The sequence below is a fragment of the Bufo bufo genome, chromosome 4 (genome assembly GCF_905171765.1).
Source record: "Bufo bufo chromosome 4, aBufBuf1.1, whole genome shotgun sequence".
NCBI classification, from domain to species: domain Eukaryota; kingdom Metazoa; phylum Chordata; class Amphibia; order Anura; family Bufonidae; genus Bufo; species Bufo bufo.
Genome location: NC_053392.1, coordinates 619159956 through 619166823, shown reverse-complemented (window position 1 = coordinate 619166823; position 6868 = coordinate 619159956).

The window sequence follows — 6868 nt, the reverse complement described above, 5'->3', positions numbered from 1 at the left end:
CATATTATCTCATTTCAGCTGCACAGCTAGATGCATTTCACTCACAAGCAGGGGGTGTTTCCCTTCTACAGGTACTGTATGCAGTGATCTCACTTCCCTTACTTTCCACTATGTTTTTTTCTAACAAGCTCAGAAAGCTGATAAAGAGGGATAAATCACACTTACAGAAAGGCAGGAGGCTCAGAAGCTTTGTAGAAGCAGTTATTTTATCAGGGTCAGGATCTCAGCCAGCTCTGACATCCCCCACTTCCTCTTGTCCATCTTCTGGGTCTGGGTAATGTTTCTGTATAATGACTCCTAATTTCTTTGATTGTATTTCGGTCACTGGGATTTAATGTGAAGTAATTGGATTAAAGGGGTTGTAAACCCATGTGCCACGTGTCTTACCTCCTCTTCAGGGCGTTGTCTAAGTGAACCCCTCGTTCTTCACAGCACCCCTGATGGTGGGAATAGACTTTCCCGAGGGGAACACCAGGTCGCTACCTCTTGAGGAGGGCAGGCACACGAAGCACCTGGTCCAGGCAGACTAGAAGTACAATCTTAGTCAGACAGGCAGAGTCGTTACCATCGAGCAACAGTGCAGGACCGAAGGATGAGGCAGAGGCGTAGACAAACAGGCAAAAGGTCAGGGCAGGCAGCAAAGGTACAGGTCAGGCAATCGGGATCAGCAACAGGAGAGTCAAGGCAAGCAGGCAGGGATCAGACGGTTAGCGGAGTCCAGGAATGAAGTAGAAGTCAGGAACAGTGATGGCCAGTTCGCAGTGTTCGCCAGCGAACACATGCGAGCTGCCATCTTAACTCACAAGTCCGGCGAAGCACAGGTAACCGGGAGCAGGCAGTTCCGAGAACAGCCAGATGAAGGCCCCCCGGCGGCTGTTCACGGAAATACCTTCTCCCGGTGACCGCATTTGTTTCAGACCGGCTCGCACACAGGTAAGGACTTAACTGTGCAGCGCCGGACTTGTGAGTTAAAGGGTTTCTACCACCTCATTTTGACCTAATTAGCTCTCAGACACTAGCGATCTGCTAGTGTCTGATCTACCTAACCATGCTATTCTCAGACCTGTGTGTGTATCCGTTTCACAAAAATACCAAACTTTTATTAATATGCTAATGAGCCTCTCGCGCCTGCGTCGTGCGCGTCTGTATTCCGTGCAGGCGCAGTGAATGTCTGACCGCTCCCTGCACAGACATCTCCACTGCGCCTGCGCCGATGACCGAGATGTCTGTGCAGGCAGCGGTCAGACATTTACTGCGCCTGCGCCGAATACAGACGCGCACGGCGCAGGCGCGAGAATTCGTCCGCTGGCTCAGATGGAGGATGGCATTCAAGAGGAGATGGGCGGGCTTAACGGACGAGCGGGGCGGCATACAATGTGAGTAGACCGAGCCTCTAGGTGGTGAAAAGACGCCCCCATAGCACCTAGAGGCTCATTAGCATATTAATAAAAGTTTGTTTTTTTGTGAAACGGATCCACACACAGGTCTGAGAATAGCATGGTTAGGTAGATCAGACACTAGCAGATCGCTAGTGTCTGAGAGCTAATTAGGTCAAAATGAGGTGGTAGAAACCCTTTAAGATGGCAGCTCGCATGTGTTCGCCGTCGAACACTGCAAACTGGCCATCACTGGTCAGGAACACACGTGTGTATCAGGAACTTAGCAAACACAAGGACCTTGACACAGGCATCTATGAAGAGGGCTGAGACACTAAAATATGTGCAAGAGGGGTAGGGTTGGTCAGTGAGGTCACATGACCCAACCCATACAGCCCAGGAAGTGACACGCGCCGCCCCTAGGGGAGTGTAGTAAGAACAAACAGCAAGCATGTGGCCAGGGCTGAGAGGAAGCTGTGGAGCGGATCCCAGAGCAACAGCACCTACACAGACAGAGCCCAGGACTGCAGCTGTGACTGGGAAGCACTGGCCAGCGATCACCGCTGAGCACGGCGCCCGGGACCGTGGAGGTAAGCAGGGAAACAGCGGTCGCTGTTACAGGTTGTCTCACTTCAGCAAGTGGCATTTATCATGTAGACAAAATTAATTATTGTGAGGGAGCACTAAGGGGATACCACTATTGTGAGGGGGCACTAAGGGGACAGCCCTTTTGTGAGGGGACACTACTAATGGGACAGCACTATTGTGAGGGGGCACTAAGGGGACAGCACTATTGTGAGGGGGCACTAAGGGGACAGCACTATTGTGAGGGGGCACTAAGGGGACAGCACTATTGTAGGTAGACCACCTACATAGAAGATGCCAGACCGCTGGTACTGAATTAAATCCTTTATTGTAAATCACATTATACGACAAACATGGTTAAATGTAGGTAGTGCTATTGTACCCGCTCCCACTGATTTCAGAACTCCTCGAGAGACTCCGGGCAGCGAAGATCTTCACTAAACTCGACCTTCGAGGGGCCTACAACCTCGTCTGAATCCGCCCTGGGGACGAATGGAAGACCGCCTTCCGGACACGTTATGGTCATTTCGAGTACCTGGTCATGCCTTTCGGACTCTGCAATGCTCCCGCCACCTTCCAGCACTTCATTAACGACGTCCTCAGGGACATGCTGGATCTGTTTGTAGTCGTTTACCTGGACGACATCTTGATCTTCTCTGAAGACCTCGAGCAGCACCGCGAACACGTCCGCAGGGTACTGCAGAGACTCCAACAGAACTCTCTCTATATCAAGCTAGAGAAATGCGAGTTTGAGCGAACCACCACTCAGTTCCTCGGATACATCATCTCCCCTGAGGGCCTAAGTATGGACCCGGGGAAGGTCCAAGCTGTGATGAACTGGCCCGTTCCGAGAAATGAGAAGGAGATACAAATATTATCCGGAACTTCTCCAAGGTCATAGCACCAATCACCCAACTCACCAAGAAGGCAGTCCCCTTCTCCTGGACACCCGAGGCCCAGGAGGCCTTCACCAAGTTGAAACTCCTCTTCACTTCTGCTCCAATCCTAATCCACCTGAACCCCGAGCTGCCATTTACAGTCGAAGTAGATGCATCAGACTCCGCGGTGGGGGCAGTTTTGTCACAACGGACAGGGGAGAGGATGCTATTACACCTGTGCGCATATTTCTCCCGCCAGATGTCCCCCTCCGAGAAGAACTATGACATCGGGAACATAGAACTACTGGTGATCAAGGATGCCTTCTCCGAGTGGAGAACCTGCTGGAGGGAGCCACCAACCCAATAATCGTAATAACTGACCACAAGAACCTCGAGTTCATCCGCAGCGCTAAGAGACTCTCAGCCAGACAGGCCAGATGGAGCCTATTCTTTTCCCGCTTCAACTTTCTCATCACCTATCGCCCCGGATCAAAAAACGGCAAGGCTGATGCCCTCTCCAGAATGTTTTCCGAGCCCTCACAGAGTAACAAGGGCCAAAATAACATCCTACCCGAGAGAAGGGTCGTAGGGGCCACCTACTCTAAAGAACTCCTGGGCACAATCAAAGAAGGATATGAAAATGACCCCTTCCTCGCCCACCCCACAGGGAATGTCAGCCTTACGTTTAAGCACGGTCATTGGTTTCATCAGGACCTACAACTATATGTACCAGAAATCGCACGGCTCGAAGTGCTCAAACTCAACCATGACTCCAAGGTGGCCGGCCATTTTGGCACAAGAAATACCCAGGAGCTTCTCTCCCTCTCCTTCTGGTGGCCAACATACAAGGAGGACATCAAGAGGTACATCTCCTCGTGCACGGTCTGTGCCCGCAATAAGACTCCTCGTTCCTCTCCCGTGGGTCTGCTACAACCCCTCCCGATTCCCTCCCGCCCCTGGGGCTCGATCTCCATGGACTTTGTGGTAGACCTTCCTCCTTCAAAAGGGATGAACACCATCCTGGTCGTGGTCGACCGTCTCACCAAGATGGCCCATTTCATCCCCTACAAAGGCCTACCCACCGCCAAACAGACGGCCGATCTTATTCTCAGAGAGGTCTTCAGGCTGCATGGGATCCCGGACGACGTGGTCTCCGACCGAGGCATACAATTTGCCTCAAAGTTCTGGAAGAACTTCTGCCTGGAGCTCGGGGGTTAAAGTGAACCTGTCCTCCGCTTTCCACCCTCAGTCAAACGGGCAGACGGAGAGAACTAATCAGACCCTAGAGCAGTACCTACGCTGTTTCAGCTCCCACCTGCAGGATGACTGGCTTGATCATCTCCCCATGGCCGAGTTCGCCTACAACAATGCTGAGCACAGCTCAACCAAGCACAGCCCCTTCTTTGCTAACACAGGCTCGCACCTCAGATTGAAGGTCCCCTCCAAAAAGTTGGCCCAAAGATACATGGGTCCGTTCCGGATCACCGCACAAATCTACGAGGTCACGTTCCGGCTCGACCTTCCGGACTCCATTAGGGTGCACCCTGTCTTCCATTGCTCACTCCTCAAGCCATACGTGGAGAACACCTTCACAGGCCGCCACTCGCCCCCTCCACCACCCGTGAGGGTACAGGGTGAAGAAGAATACGCTGTCGCAAAGATCCTCGACTCCAGGATCCACCGGGGAAGACTACAATACCTAATTGGGTGGGAGGGTTACCCTCCCGAGGATAACTCCTGGGAGCCAAAAGACAATGTCCATGCCCCCAGACTGGTAAAAGAGTTCCACCAACGGCACCCCGGTAAGCCTGCCCCTGCGGTGCCCGGAGGTCACCTTGGAAGGGGGGGGGAGTACATCCCAGGCGGTAGCCCTCCTTACTAGGCTACCGTCCTCTCTGGACATTCCTCCCTGAAGCCTATTAGTTAACTTCAGTCTTGCCAAGCCTTGCTCATCACCCTTGATTCCCCACACCTGCTACTTCCCTATATAAGTCCAGCCCCTTGCACTTCAGTTTGCTGATTATTGAGTTCCTGAGCCTTGATCAAGCTTCTCCTCATCTGCTGCTCTTGCTACTACTGGAAGTCCACTGCTGACCAGGAATTGACTACCGACTACTCTTCTGCTTTGTCCCTACCTACTGAACTGCTACCACCGTTGCCATCCGGATTGTCTGACCACGCTTACTGCCTACCGACTACGCCTCTGCCAGACTTCCTGCACCTACTAACTGCCTGCGGTCCTCGCCACTGGGCTCCACTCCTACCTCCAGCCAGCTGTCCTCTGACTCAGGTGAGCCGTAGGACTGTTACAACTATAAAGCGGACAGCACTATTGTGAGGGGTACTATTAAGGGGACAGCACTCGTGAGGGGGCACTAAGGGGGCAGCCCTATCATGAGGGGGCACTAAGGGGGCAGCCCTATCGTGAGGGGGCACTAAGGGGGCAGCCCTATCGTGAGGGGGCACTAAGGGGGCAGCCCTATCGTGAGGGGGCACTAAGGGGGCAGCCCTATCGTGAGGGGGCACTAAGGGGGCAGCCCTATCGTGAGGGGGCACTAAGGGGGCAGCCCTATCGTGAGGGGGCACTAAGGGGGCAGCCCTATCGTGAGGGGGCACTACTAAGGGGAAAGTACTATTGTGAGGGGGTGTAACGTTACATTACCCTACTTCCTGAGATTTTCCTACCTCCTAACTCCCTGTCGCACCGGAAATGATGTGTGGAGGCGTTCCTTAGTTTTGACGAACTGCGCATGCGCAAAAGGACAGTTTTGGGAAAATCTCACTGCGGAGTTCAGCAGCACACCGGGACACTGTGCATGCGCAGGAGAGCCGAAGTAGGGAAATATTACGGCCCATTGCGCAAGCGCGTATAACTTGTGAAAATCCATCAATAGCTCCAGCAAAGGGTTAGCAGCGATTGCGAAATGGATATTTATACTACCCTCGGCGCTTGCGCACTTAGATGTAATTTCTCTCGTAATTTTTCAGGAGTTATCCGCATGCGCAGTGTCCCAATATGCTGCTGAACTCCGCAGTGAGATTTTCCCTAAACTGTCCTTTTGCGCATGACCAGATCGTCAAAACTAAGGAACGCCTCCACACTTAATTTCTGGTGCGACAGGAACTTAGGAGGTAGGGAAATCTCACGAAGTAGGGTAATGTAACGTTACAGGGGCACTAAGAGGACAGCACTATCGTGAGGGAGCACTAAGGGGACAGCACTATCGTGAGGGGGCACTAAGGGGACAGCACTATTGTGAGAGGGCACTAAGAGGACAGCACTATTGTGAGGGGGCACTAAGGGGACAGCACTATCGTGAGGGGGCACTAAGGGGACAGCACTATCGTGAGGGAGCACTAAGGGGACAGCACTATCGTGAGGGGGCACTAAGGGGACAGCACTATCGTGAGGGGGCACTAAGGGGACAGCACTATCGTGAGGGGGCACTAAGGGGACAGCACTATCGTGAGGGGGCACTAAGGGGACAGCACTATCGTGAGGGGGCACTAAGGGGACAGCACTATTGTGAGGGGGCACTAAGGGGACAGCACTATCGTGAGGGGGCACTAAGGGGACAGCACTATCGTGAGGGGGCTCTAAGGGGACAGCACTATCGTGAGGGGGCACTAAGGGGGCAGCACTATCGTGAGGGGGCACTAAGGGGGCAGCCCTATCGTGAGGGGGCACTAAGGGGGCAGCCCTATCGTGAGGGGGCACTAAGGGGGCAGCCCTATCGTGAGGGGGCACTAAGGGGGCAGCCCTATCGTGAGGGGGCACTAAGGGGGCAGCCCTATCGTGAGGGGGCACTAAGGGGGCAGCCCTATCGTGAGGGGGCACTAAGGGGGCAGCCCTATCGTGAGGGGGCACTAAGGGGGCAGCCCTATCGTGAGGGGGCACTAAGGGGGCAGCCCTATCGTGAGGGGGCACTAAGGGGGCAGCCCTATCGTGAGGGGGCACTAAGGGGGCAGCCCTATCGTGAGGGGGCACTAAGGGGGCAGCCCTATCGTGAGGGGGCAGCCCTATCGTGA